Genomic DNA, 14,292 nt, shown 5'->3' on the forward strand with positions numbered 1-14,292 from the left:
TATCTTGCACAATAGTTGCCTAGTATGTTGGCTAATAAAGGAGAAGTTATGAGAGATACAGTGCGATGGTCACCCGCGTTTGCCCCCACTCCCCTCCCGCCGCCCCTTCCCCCCACTAAGGAGGAAGAGAGTTGGCGGATGTGGAAGTTATTCTCAATATTCGATCGCAGATTCACAATTGATATTCATTACTCCTTCATAACATTTAAGATGTCTTTATTCCTTTTTGTGTCATGTATCCGCAAAATGTAACCGGTGATCGACTTTTGCGGAACAAATACGCGGTATAAAAGGGTAACCGGCAGTGCAGATGGAGTAGTAGACACAAACTACGAGAGACGATCAGTTTAGTTCACGTTCAACGTTCGCACGGGAAAGTGTTGTTCGGGATTTATCTCCGACTTTGGTGCTTGGCCGCTCGTGTAGCGAGAAAAACCAGTGATCATATTGAGAATCAGTGTTAATAAGTCAGGCACGGACTAAGGTGTCAAGGGTTAGTGAAAATATTGTTGGAATTTGTGATTTCCAAGGATTACCGTACGAGGTTGTGGGAGTTGAGAAACACAAGTTACTGTTGCAGTGTTGGCAGGAGTGTATCTGCCAACACAACCACTAGAGGCGTTTTTTCTCACAGGTAAGTCGGATTTTCAACATTGCCTGACTTGTGCTTTTATTAGATATTTTGCCGAGCGATATTTATTTCAGGGTCGCGTTGCAAGGGGTATGAGAGCCGCTTTTGTGCTTTTATGGAAGACGTGACGGTACTTACCTGCGTCGCTTGATTCATAGTTTATGGTCCATTTTCTTCACAGTTAGACGCGTGTCGAGGGACACCAATATTGGCCTCGCCTTAAGTGTTTCTGTTCCTTTCTAGTGAAGTCTAGGGAGAGAATGATGATGCCATGTGGTGATCAGCCCCTTGTGTGGTGCGTCAGCCCTTGCATAATACTAGGAAATATTAGTCAACCAGTTCACAAAACTTTGTAGTCTCTCGTTTTCCGTTATCTTCTCGGAAATTATTAATATCATTGAACCATTATCGATGTGCATAGATACCTTTTGGAAAACTTGTTTGTTTAATTATAGAAAAAGTTTCAATTGAAATAAGGAAAGCGTGAATAAAAGATGATGTGACTGAGGTGGTGCGAGTACGAGCTGTCAGGAGTCGTGGGTAAGCGGCGTGCAGTCAATCTGAGCTTGTGGCTGCGTTAAGTTTCTGACAGGACACTAGTTAAGGCAGGTCGCGACCAGCTTGCCATCAGCCTTTGCCCTTAGCTGCGCCAAAATCATTGAGAGGCCCCGAGTGAAGGCAGCGCGGCTAGCCTGCCGTCAACTTTAGCTTTTAGTGGGATTTTAAGTCCCTAACAGGTTCTCAGTGAAGGCAGGCCGCGACTAACATGCCGTCAACTTTAGCTTTTAGCGACGTTAAGTCGCACAGGTTCCCAGTGGGGATTCGCCGCGACCATCTTGCTTTCAACTTCAGCTCTTAATAACATGAAGTTCCCAGCTTCACTCTTAATAACATGAAGTTCCACACAGGTTTTCAGTGGAGGCAAGCCGTGACAAGCCTGCTGTCAACATTAACTGTTAGCGGTGTACAGTTCCTGACAGGTTCCCAGCGGGGGTAGGCCGGGTATTATCTTGCCTTCTACCATAGCTTTTAGCGGCGTCAAGACCCAGTCTGGGTCCCAGTGTCGGCAGGCCATGAGTCGCGTGTGTGGCTCTTGGCTCAACATGCAAGGCTGATTCTTTTACTGGCTGCAGGGGACACCGGCGGTCTCTCCACACACCTCGTTTCCTCCATTGGGGTGAATGTCCTGTGTCCGCTAGCTGGGAGATTAGTCTCTTCTTGACCCTATATGCGACCCAGAGGTGTGTAGAAGTGAGATGCATATTCAAGACTTATGTGAGGAATTGTTGCTTGATACATGGGAGTGGCACGCACATGACCCACGTCTCAGATTATTTGGAACTGATTTTAATGGTAATTAAGTGTCCATCCAGGAGATTAGGGTTCCATATCAGTAAACGCGACTGAGAATTCCCCTCGCCGCATTCGCTACTTACCCGGACTAATCTGGCATCAAGGGTATTATGTGGTGCCAATGGAGAACACCCGGGAAGACCACACAGAAATTAAAATACTTTGTATATATGATTTACAAAAACTGGGACAGTCAGCCGGGGCTGGTTGCCTGATGCACTTGGATCCTGCACTGTGGAGAAAACGGGAAGGACTTACTATGTGGTATACCAGAGGCAAGATTAAATGCTTGTGAGTAAAGCCTCTTAGTGAGCATTAGCTTAATGTGTCTTGGGACCCGTTGTGGGTTGGCTGGGCCGGTCATTGTTACAACCCGCTCCACGCAAGAGCAACCTGTGTACTTCTCGTCGACCCCTTCTGGTCGTAGCGGGAGCTATGCGCTCCCTTCGAAAGGAATCTGTGTTAAAGGCATGAGTAGTCATTATCATTGAATGTTGACAGATATAACAACAGCGGTTGCTGATGGAGCAGCTATACTTGCTGCCTACAGGAAGGATTACCGATATGCTATAATGCGGTGACGATGCTTGCCCACACCTGCCACTCGTCGGCCACCGCTGACGATGGTGGTTCCCAGCCTTACTGTGCGATCTTATCTGTTTTCTTTAATAACATGCTCAAACTCTTCACAATATGTATAATTTATCGGACTAACTGGGCACCAGTATTGGGATATAATTTTAAAGACGTCCGTGTGAATCCCCTCTTTTGCTCCCTCAAGTTGAAATAAAACATGTGATAAATTTATGGAACGTGAGGGGAAACGCATCTAGTTATTGAACACCGCTGGGGTGCTTACCGGCTAGTCTGGGGTGCTTACCGTCCTGTCTGGGGTGTTTACCTTTCCGTCTGGGATGATGACCGCCTTGTTTGGGACGCTTACCGCACAGTATGGGATGCTTACCCTTTATCTCACAGTCTTGGTTGTGCTTACCGCTAATTTGAAATGCCTACCGCGCAATCTGAAGTGTTTATGCATAGTATTTAGTAGTTATTGTTCAATGTGAAGTGCTCTTCCACTAAATTATAAATGCTAACTGTCCTGTCTGAAACGATGACACAGTAAGAAATGATTACCGCCAGGTCATGGGTGATTTCCTCCCATTCTTAAGTATCATCTTAATATGACAAGCTAAAGTGCTTTCACCTCATTCCGGGCGCTTACCGCCCAGTCATAGGAGCTAACTTCCCAGTTTTAGGCATTTACCTGCCAATCTTGGACACTTACCGATCAATCTAAGGTGCTTACTGCCTAATTCTTCATACATAGCCCAATTTGGTATGCTTACATCTACTCTTGAGATGCTAACCGAATAACGTGGTGTGCCTACACTCAGCTTAATATGCTTGCCGCCCAGCCTAGCGTGCTTCTCGCCCAGTCTGAGATACTTGCTTCCCAGTATGGGGTGATTACCACCCAGTCTTGGGTGTTTTCCGGTCATTATGGGTGCTTACCTCCCAGCGCTAGATCCTTACCGCTTATTATGAGTGCTTACTACTCAGACCAGGGTAATCGACCAGCATATATGCTTACCGCCAGTTTTGGGTGCTTACCGCCTAACACCAGTCTGGGTTGCTAACCAACCAATATTGTTTTTTATCGTGTAGACGAAAGCGGTTACTGCCCATCTTCAGATCTCTTCCCGATATTTTTAGGAAGTAAACGCTTATTTTAGTTGCTAGTCTGAGGGACTCACCGTCCATCCAGACGGCCTCCTTTTCCAGTATAGAGTGTTGATTGTCCAGTCAGAAGTGCTTAGCCCAAGACCCACTTAATATGGTACTTACCACTTAGTTCGGTGTGCTTACCGGCTAGTCTTTGCGACAACCCGCACACTTTAGGGTGTTTACGGTCCAGTCTGTGTCAAATGGCAATACAGCGACATCCGACAACACTAGCCTCAGTAACGTCAACATGGTATAGATTTCCGACAGCGGTGGATTGAAGTAAATAATGTCATGGATTTCCTCTCCGCGTCAATATAAATGTTATGCACAAAGCCGTCTTCTTTTTCTTTTTCTTTTTTTAACTGCTCATCCGACACTAGGCGATTTTATAAATTGAGCGTAAGAGATTGTATCGCTCAGGTCTCCCGAGATTACCATTTTCCCCCCTCACAAGCCTGGCGGATCTCGTCCCAAACGCAAAGAAACAGGGCGGACGGCGCGGAAAGCCACCCCGAGTCGAGATTGCAATATGAGCTTCGATGACGCAATAACGGGGTTCGATACCCACTGGAAGGAGTAATAAAAATGAAGAAGGGAGAGCTCTCCATAATGCCGTGTTTCACATTATTGTGGAAGGGCTGATATTTCCTGCTCTGGCAAGGTTTATCAGGGCGGATGAGATGTGACAAGGGAGGAGGGGGGAGTGTTCATTGTGGAATCGAAATTGTCTTTACACATTGGTTGCTACATCTTGTGTGTGGTTCTGGAGTACGTGTTGTAAAGTTGAAAAATAACCCAATTAATGTCTGTTGACACTTCCATGTATCATGTGGTTGAAGGATTTTAATTACTGATTTCTTAAACCTGCAGATGTTTGTCATTAACGTAATTTGTTGCCTCGAAAATAGACAAGTCCGAAGATATCTGGGAACGCGACCGGATTTTGAAAGCAATTATTTGAATAATTACTTGACCAAATCATCCAGAACTATCGATGAGTTGACTAATCTACGAAAGACCAAGTTTGGTTGAGTAGGTTTTGAATACTGGGCCTTTCTAAACAAGTGAAGTCTTCGGACATTTAGCGCGAGATATTAGGGACGGGATTATAAGGCGGTGTAACCTCTACCATTTTGATTATCTTCTTCCCTCATCGCGCCTTATTGTGCATGAATAAAGTTAGAATAGGTTAGATCTGGTCGAGAAGCTACTGAAATAAGGAAAGTTTCGGTATAAACCGCGTATTGTGCAGTTACAGTAAGTGCTTGGATATCACCTCGATAGGTACTGTGTTAGCTGCCGGTGGACCGACATATACGGAGGTTATGATTTGTCATGAGAGCTGAACGGGAGGTGTGGCGTCCCGCGGAGAAATACATATAGATCCATACCACAGAATGCTCATACTGTGAAATTTAACTCCTGTATAGTAATTACATGCTCATACATATGCCGTGTATGGTATTTAAAATTCTGATCTGATTTTTTGAGAAATTTGATGTGAAGTTGGAGTTGATCTTTTAACTTACCTCCTCCACAACTTCATTGTGCTTTTGAAGATATTCTTTATAGACTAAATATTGACCAAGGACTTTTTCTTGCGCAGTTCAGTCATATTAAGGACGTCATACCGCTGTGTCGATGTCTTAGTTAGCATGCAGTGAGTTAAGCGAAGTTTTGATAGCTAAATGCAGTATTCTAAAGGGGATGTTGTTAGGGCTTGTTGAAATTTACTATCTTAAGAACAGAAATCAGTTCATTTGCAACGTATAGGAGAAATCTTTATCACCAGTGTGACTTAAGTTTTGTGGTGACACCCACGATGAGAAAGCAGTTGCAGACCTCCCGATAACGGAGCTGAGGATCTCTGAATCCAGGCGGGAAGAGAGATGTTGGCGGACCCTATTCATGCAGGCGTAACGGTGGTTACTTTGCACGAGTAAGACAGCGACATTGCAGCATACGTAGCCAACACCAACCTGTTTGAAAGCTTATTTTTTATTTTTTAGTAGTCAGAGCGCGTGGCAAAAGCCTACGCAGAAAATTAATTTTCCAGCTAGTCATATATACCAGTGTACTACGTCGTGGTATACTGATGTTCCACACCGTCATACACTGGTTGGTATGCTTTTCATACACGAGTGTACCATTTCATTTACTAGAATATCACCTCAATATATATTAATCATTACAAGTAACTTTGATAGTAGTTAACCTAAGAGGTCAAGACCAGCTGAAAAGAAACCAACATATCTTGATTTTAATTAGAAAACCAGTTTTGATTCGTTTTCTGTCGGCAGAAAACGTTTCAGAATCCCTGGTGGCCGCCTGTGGTTGGGATGGGTACGGGCAGCTCCACTTAGGCCAGACTTAAAACTTTAGATGTTTATCAGTGCTGTTGGCTGTCCCGGCTGTTTATTCTCCATCATGGTGACTTGCACTACAGGTCAGTACCCTGCAGCCTTGTGCCATACCCCGAACTGAGACCCCAGCTTCCCATAACCACAGTTTAATCCGCATTTTGTCCCCGAAGCGTCGATTAAGACTGCAATCTACACAGCAGCAGCGAATAAAACGGACCGTAATTTTTCTCGATAGTGGCAAGTAAAACCGTAAGTTATTCATTGGTGAGGAATTAAATCTTCCTCCGTATCAATAGTTTTGACCTCCAGTTTTCCTTCATAGTAACAGTAGACGGAAATCTTCCTCCATAACATCAAATTTAGACGTTAGTCATCCACATCTCCAGATTAAATGCAAGTCTCTCCACAACGTCAGATTAGCCGGCAATCTCCTTCCACATCGTAAGACGGTAATGAGAAAGTTGTATTCTTCGTTAGCATCAGGCTCTACGACAGTCTTCCTCCTAGACGTCATTAGACGGCAATCTCCCTCCATAGCACCAGATTACACGGCAGTATTTCCCCAAAGCATCAGATTACACAGCAGTCTTCCTTTATATCAGCCATGTAGACCGCATTCTTCCCCTAACCTTCCAAGCGTTGATTTATACCGCAATCTTCCTCCATGACAACGATTTAGACAACAGTCTCTCCGTAGCAGCGATTTAAGCCCCAATCTTTCCCCGTACCGACAGTTTAGACAGCAGTCTTGCCATAGCCACGTCCCCCTATTGCTGTAGCGGCTTGGGGAGGGCGGGGAAGTGGGGGGGAAGAGCACATTATGCAAACAAGTTGATTATTTGCCTTGGGCGAAGGAAATTGTCAATTGATGGTAGACTTACGGGCGGGCGGCTCAGAAGGCCGTGTAGGTTCCCGTGTCTACATCTTTATTGTAGGTTGTTAGGCTGTGTGTGAGAGGGAGAAGGATGGGAGGGGGTGGGGCAGGAAAGGTTGAGAGAAGAGTGGAAGGGAGTGAGGAAGAGGATAGAAGTGAGGGGGGGGGGCATGGGAGGGGATGAAAGAGGGAAGGGTAGCAGGGGGCGAGAGAGGGTAGTGTAGGGGAAGGAGTTGAGGGAGGGAACAGTAAGAGGGAGTGATAGAAGAGTAGGATAAAGGGAAGGGTGAGAGGGATTTATAGGGAGAAGAGTAGGCGCGAATGAGGGAAGGAAGAGTAGGATGAGAGGAAGGGAGAGAAGGAAGTGTAGGATAAGAGGAAGGAGGGATAGAAAACAAATGCTTGAGGGGATGCGGGAGTGATGGAGGGAAAGGTAGAAGGGAACAAAGGAGGGTAGAATAAAATGGTGTGAAGGAGGGTAAGATTAAGGGAGGAAATGGTAAAGGAGGGTGATATTAAGGGAGGAAATGATAGAAGGGAATAAGGAAGGACAGAATAAAAGGAAGTAATGGAGGTTGAAATTAAGGGAGGGAAGGGTAGGAGGGAGTGAGGAAGGGAATGATAGGAGGGAGTTAGGGAGGGAAGGATTCTTGGGAGTACGTGGAAGGACAAATAACAGAAGACCTGGCGGTCTTTGACAGTTGCTATCTGCTGGAGGACATTAAGAATAATCAGGTTCGTAACCTGGGGAAACACAGTCGGTATCTTAAAACATAGGGCTTTTACCCACCCACCTCCGGTACAGACAGCCAGAGCCCCTTGTAGTATAACCTTGATTAGGGCCTCAGTTCCCCGTGCGCTCTCAGCTAACATAAAAAAAGGAAATGTTTACAGGAAAGTATCAGTTAAAAGCATAACTAAATACAGCGGGATAACCCTGGGAGGAAGCTCAGATCAGACACGTAAAAGGTTAGGATATTTGCAAAAATGAAGTGTAATTCTGTGTTTATTTTCTTTCTTGTACCAGCTTACCAACTGATGACTGTCAGATATGAAAATAATTGTTTAGCCTTGACTTAAAGTTACTGGTAGTTTTCGCATTGTTTGCACTTGGTAGTTTATTGTGTTCTATGACTCCAACCCATTTAAAGGAAGAAATTGTCATGAGTTATGCCGAAACTATTTAGTATTTTTGAGCATTTTAATTGATATCGTAGGAGTCTTAGCTTATTGAGGAAAAATTCGAATACTTATTACTTCATAAGACAATTTTTGGGTAATGAATTAGTTTTGTTGCTTTTCTTTGTATTTGTTCTAGTTTTTCTTTTATGATCAAGTTTAATGATTTGCAAAGAACGGTGTATTTGTAAGTCTTGACTAGACCGTTCTTTAGTGTAAGTATCGTGCCTCGTTTTATAGGTGATATGTCTAGCAGTAAAGCCTAACATTATTTGCTTTATTATATGAACTAAGCATTGCTTTGTGAACTTTAGGCTGTTACCCATAATCACACCAGGGTCTTTTTTCTCTATGATAGCTTACCGAGAGTTTTATATTCGTAAAGTATAAGTTTATCGTCAAAACGCTTTGCTTTGGATTTATATAATGGAGGTCCATATGACACGTCTGTGACCACTGCAACAAATTATCTACTTCACCTCGAATGCTTAAGCAGTCTTCCACTCAATCCTTTGATTGGGTTTCATTTCCTGATTTGTCATGGCAAGTTTTGAAATGTTCCTGGTTGAGTCTTGCCTCTAGATCATCGATATGGATAACAAAAAGATTAGTCCTAGGACTGAGTCTTTCGGTGCCAGTACCTTGCTTGTCACGCCAAGACAGCCTGATGTCTTTGGAGGAAGTGAGGGAAGTACTGATAGAAGGGAAGATCAGATCAGGAGGGAATGAGAGAGAGAAGGGTAGGAGCCAGTGGTGATGGGATGATGAGCACGGCTGTTGTGGGGTAGGGGTTAGTGGAGTAAGGGAGGAATTGCTAAGGGGGAGTAAGGGAGGGTTTGGAGAGAGGAGGGGAAGTGTTGGAGAGAATGAGGCAGGAATAGGTAAGATGGGAAGCTGTGTTAGGTTGGAGGGAAGGGTAAGAGATGAAGGAGTGCGAGAAGGGCAAAAAGTGAGATTGAGTGCAGTGCAAGAATTAGAGGGAGTGATGAAAGGGTAAAGACAAGCGAGAGTGGGGAAGGAACAGGGGTTAGTGTAAGGGAGGGAAAGGGCGGAAGGGAGAAAGGGAATGTAAAGGATAGAAGGAGGGGGGGGGGGCGGATAGGAGGGAGGACAGAAGCGTAAGATTACCCGGAACTGTTTCTGTCCGCCTCTACCCAACCAGCCTCTCCCCGCCCGCCACCTCACGCCCACCTCTTCTTTCCCCTTCTTGCTCTCCGGATAGCCTCCCACAGTGATACTGCTAGTATATTTACCCGTCCCATACACCCTGGTCTCCCACATAACTTTCCTTACTCCCTGGTCATCCATACATTCCTCCACCCACCCTTGTCATCCACACACCATGCCTTCCACTCTAGTCTACCACACACCCTGCCTTCCACCTTGGTCACTTACACACCCTGCCTTTCACCCTTGTCTCCCAAACACCTTGCCTTGCACCCTGGTTACCCACACACCTTGCCTTGCACCCTGGTCACCCACACACCTTGCCTTGCACCCTGGTCACGTACACATCCGTAGCCTTACACCCTGGTGACTCACACACCCTGTCATACACGCTGGCCACACACACACACGCACACAGACACACACACACACACACACACACACACACACACACACACACACACACACACACCAACCCACTCGCTCTGACAGCTCACACACTCGTCCATACACCTTAGCTACACAAACGCTTTTCGTTCATTATTAAGAGAGAACTGCACAGATCCTAGCATCCCGAGGGAAGGGCAGGGTACAGCAAGTACTGCACAGACCTCAGCAGCCTAAGGGTGCAGCAAGTACTGAACAGACCTCAGCTGCCCAAAGGACAGGCTTTTGTACACCAATTTCTATACAGACCTCAGCTGCCCGAGGGAGAGGCTGCTGTGCATCTGTCACTGAACAGACCTCAGCATGGCATAGTGTCATCGGCCTTATTATTTTGTTCTAGGATAGCAAGTGATGAGATAGTGACCTCTCAGAACGGGGCAAAACATGCGTTTTGTCGATGCATGTCTCTTGTAACCTCACCTAACTTGACCAAAGATGAACTAATGTAGGGTAGGTTAGGAGACATTGGTGGTGGTACGGTGAGCTGCGTCCAAAAAGCAGTCTACCTAAATGGAAAATGTTGCGAAGTGATGAGTGCTTGGTGACCCACCGGAGACATCCTGCGACACGGCACACCTAACTGCTCTCCGGCCGGGGCGCACGGCTCGCCACTGGTCGGGTGGACCCGTCAACTTGCACAGCTGCGTCTACTCATAATTTGACCGAGTACATAATCACGTCATTTGTTAGTCAGGTTATAGTGAGTTTTAATAAGTTTGTTAGTTTTGGTTTTCATTTTATGTAAACAGCTTGAGCGTCATGGCTGGCGCTGGTTGTGTAACCTGACTTTATTTACAAACATGAGGCTGCGGTGTGGCTGGGCCGTGTGCTGCTGGCTCACCCTCCCGTGGCCCTAGCCAGTTTCTTGAGATACTTGATTTTCCATGAAACCTGAGAGTTTTAGAAGTTTTAGTGTTTCTATGAAACGGAATTATATGAAAATAAAAAACAAACAAACTTACCTGTTAAAGATTTTGTTAAGTGCGCATTAAGAAAGTTTCTAGAAATAACGTTGGGTGAGGGGTAGGAGGGCCTCCTGGGCGCGCCACGCACAGGTACACGTACGCGCGCGTACATTTTTAATAATAGCCTCACCAAATGCCACATACTGTTAATTTCTGCAAACTTGACCGAGCGTGTGTTACAAATTATACCAGGTAGCAAAGTCAGAGGTCAGACTTGAACGCTGAAGACGGTAGCAACGTTCCTGATTCAGATATTTAATTGTTTACTGACCCTTATCGTTACATATTTACTGTTTGCCGAATCTTGTCCAGTAGATTCGTTTATTAAACCATTTCCGATCACAGTAACGTACTCATTACGATGAAAACAGATGTATGGGACATTTGGCGCACTGCAGGAGACGAATCATATTTGAAGATTTTCACGGGGTCTGAGAGTCTGATGTTCCAGGCGGCAGCGACCACTATAACATTCTGGGAGCGCAGTACGGGAAAGTAAACTTACCCGGAGCTTCAGTACCTCAAGCGCTTCTTCCAGCCACAGTTTTTGTCAACACCTTTTTCATACGAAAGTTTTTGGGTGTTTGCAGACCAGCCTCTGTAGGAAACACCTTAATACGAGCCAGCTCTTATGTAAAACAGCTTTACATGAACCATCCTGTTCAGAAAAGTTCACTATAACTATCATGTGTACAGAATGTCTTTAGACGAACCATCTAGTGTACGAACCTTCCTGTGTACAGTCCATGTACTGTAGGAACCATCCAGTGTTACGAACCGTGTGTATTGTAACTCAATAGCAGTTCCTTGTTACTGATGCTGGTATTGGTGTGGCTGACTGGTATTAGTGTGATGTGGTACTGGTATGACTGCCGATATCGGTTTGGTTTTGCTGTCGGTATTCGAATGACTTGGTATCGGTGTGGTGTTCGTGTTGGTATTGTATGGCACAGTGATGGTATCTTTATGGTGTTGCTGTTGGTATTATCTGACTTTAGTGCTGGTATTGGTGTGATACTCGCGGTGTTGATGGTGTCAGTATTGTTGGCTGGTTTAGTACTGGTATTGGCGGGGTGCAATAGTAGAGGTGGTATTGCTGATGTATAGTAATGCCGTCCTGTGTGGTTTGGTTTGGTGTTAGTGGTACCTTTACTGGTACAGCTTAATGCTGGCATTTGTGTGGTATTATGCTGGTATCGGTGTGGTAATGTTATGCGGTTGTGTGCGGTATTGTGGTGATATATTGATAACGGCTTAAGTAGGGTCGATATATTAGTACTCTGGTATAATGGTATAGTGTTGATGAGAGCATCTGTCTGATGATGAGGTGATGTTAAGGGTGTTCGTATAGTGCTGTAGTTATGTGAGAGTAGCTGTATGATGATTAGGAGGTGGTGAAGGCATTGGTATGGTGGTAAACTGATAGTAAGAGTGTTGGTATGGTGGTGAAGTGTGGTGAGGGTATCAATACGGTGGTAAGGTATTGATGAGGGTGTTGGTATAGTGGTGAGGTGATGGTGAGGGTGTTGGTATGATGTGAGGTGATGGTGAGGGTGTTCGTATGATGTTGAAGGTTTTGATGAGCTTGTTGGTATGGCGATGATCAGGGTGTTGGTATGATAGTGAGGTGATGGCAAAGGGTGTTGGTATGATAGTGGGGTGATAGTGAGGGTATTAGTATGGTGATGAGATGATGGTAAATGTTTCACTATGTTGCTCTCGTTAGTGTTGACCCATTAAGAGTTAGGATGTCGTTGTACCTCATCATCATGTCACGTGACGGGGCACGAGGTCACTGCCCGTCCCCAATACTGCCCCACTCACCAAGCCACCGCCCGTCCCCAACACTGCCCCACTCACCAGGCCAGCGCCCATTCCAGACACTGTCCCACTCACCAGGTCACCGCCCGCCCCGAACACTGCCCCACTCACCAGGACAACGCCCATCCCAAACTCTGCCCCACTCACCAGGCCACCGCCCGTCCTCAACACTGCCCCACTCACCAGGCCACCGCCCATCCATATCACTGCCCCACTCACCAGGCCATCGCCCGTCCCCAACACTATCCCACTCACCAGGCCACCGCCCGTCCCCAACACTGCCCCACTCACCAGGCCACCGCCCGTCCCCAACACTGCCCCACTCACCAGGCCACCGCCCGTCCCCAACACTGCCCCACTCACCAGGCCACCGCCCGTCCGCGACGCTGCCCTACTCATCAGGCCACTCATCACCCGTTCCAGACACTGCCCCACTCACCATGCCACCGCCCGTCCCCGACACTGTCCCACTCACCAACTGCCAGCCAGCCTTGGTCTCGGCTCACCATTATCATGCTGTCATTATCGCTTAGCTGAGTCATCCTAGCGGTATAATGTATGAAGCTGGAGGTGCAGCAGACCTCCGGGGGAGGGAGGGAGGTGGAAGCTGCTCTAGGTTCTACAGACCCTCAAGGGGAGGGATGGGTGGCTGCTGGAGGTGTGGCAGATCTTTCGGGGGAGGGAGCAGCTGCTGGAGATGCTGCAGGCCTCCGGGGGGGTTGGGGGAGAGGAGCAGCCGCTGGAAATGCGACAGACATCGAAGGAGAGTTGGGGGGTTAAGCTGCTGGAGGTGCGGAATTCCTGAAGGGAAGGGCAGTCTCTGGAGGTGCAGCAGACTTCCGGGAGGACGGGGCAGCTGCTTGGGGGTCTGGCAAAACTCCGGGGTTAGGGACAGCTGCTTAAGGTACGGTAGACTACCGAGGGGAAGGGCAGCTGCTGGAGGTGCTGCAGGCCTCCCGCGGGGAGGTGGAGGCAACAGGAGACCCAGGGTGGACGGTACGGCACTCTACCTGCACACGCGATTGTTTTTATGTGGTGTGCTTTGTGAGGTGGTCACTGGCGTGGGGTGGGTGTTCGTGGTGATGGATGCGTCACATGGTGATAGCTAGATCATACGGTGAGGGTTGGGTGGCACTGTGATGGAGTTGGTTAGATGGTGGTGGATGGGTCATACGGTGATGGGTGGGTCATTCAGTGACTAGATCACTGTGATTGATGGGTCACATGGTGATGAGTAGGTCACTTGGTGATCTATGGGTTACATGGAGATGGGATCGTTAGTGAGAGATGGGTCACATGGTGATGGATTGGTCACACTGAGGGGACGGGTCCCACAGTGATGGATGGGTCACATTATTGGGTAAGTCGTTTACCGAGGAGTCGCTGTTGAGAGGGTCACGGCAATGGTTGAGTCACAGTGATTGATGGTTTACCGTCATATGTGGGTCACACAGTTTCATAGACTACTTGACCTCATGTCCCTTCTTACATCACGCCTTTTTCCTTCTTACGTCTCCCAGCCCTGCCTTCCCCAGCCCTGCTTTCTCCAGCATTGCTTTTCTCAGCCCTGCCATACCCACAGCTGCCATCCTTAGCCCTGCCTCTTGCCGTTCTGCCTTCCCCAGCTCGGACCCTCGCAGCCTTGCCTCTCCTAGCCCTACTATCCCCAGCCCTACCTCCCCTTACCCCTTCTTTCCAGCCCTGCTTCCATCCAAGCCTTCCCCAGTCCCGACTTGCGAGCCCTACCACCCACAGCCTAATTTC

At 47.1% G+C, this 14,292-nt stretch overlaps 1 protein-coding gene across 5 annotated transcripts in view; it reads left to right on the top strand.

Annotated features, from left to right (window-relative positions):
• The first annotated feature begins 340 nt into the window (after window positions 1-340).
• Window positions 341-14,292, top strand: part of sd (TEA domain transcription factor 1 homolog scalloped) — a 330,242-nt gene continuing 316,290 nt past the window's right edge. For 2 of the 5 annotated variants that reach the window (XM_071686624.1, XM_071686625.1), the window contains exon 1: window positions 342-634. The gene's annotated coding sequence lies outside the window, so the exon portion shown is untranslated. Of the gene's footprint in view, window positions 635-14,292 lie in introns of all 5 variants that reach the window. The other 3 variants (XM_071686621.1, XM_071686623.1, XM_071686628.1) reach the window with 3 other exon arrangements.

This window comes from Panulirus ornatus, chromosome 42, assembly GCF_036320965.1.
Source record: "Panulirus ornatus isolate Po-2019 chromosome 42, ASM3632096v1, whole genome shotgun sequence".
Taxonomy (NCBI): domain Eukaryota; kingdom Metazoa; phylum Arthropoda; class Malacostraca; order Decapoda; family Palinuridae; genus Panulirus; species Panulirus ornatus.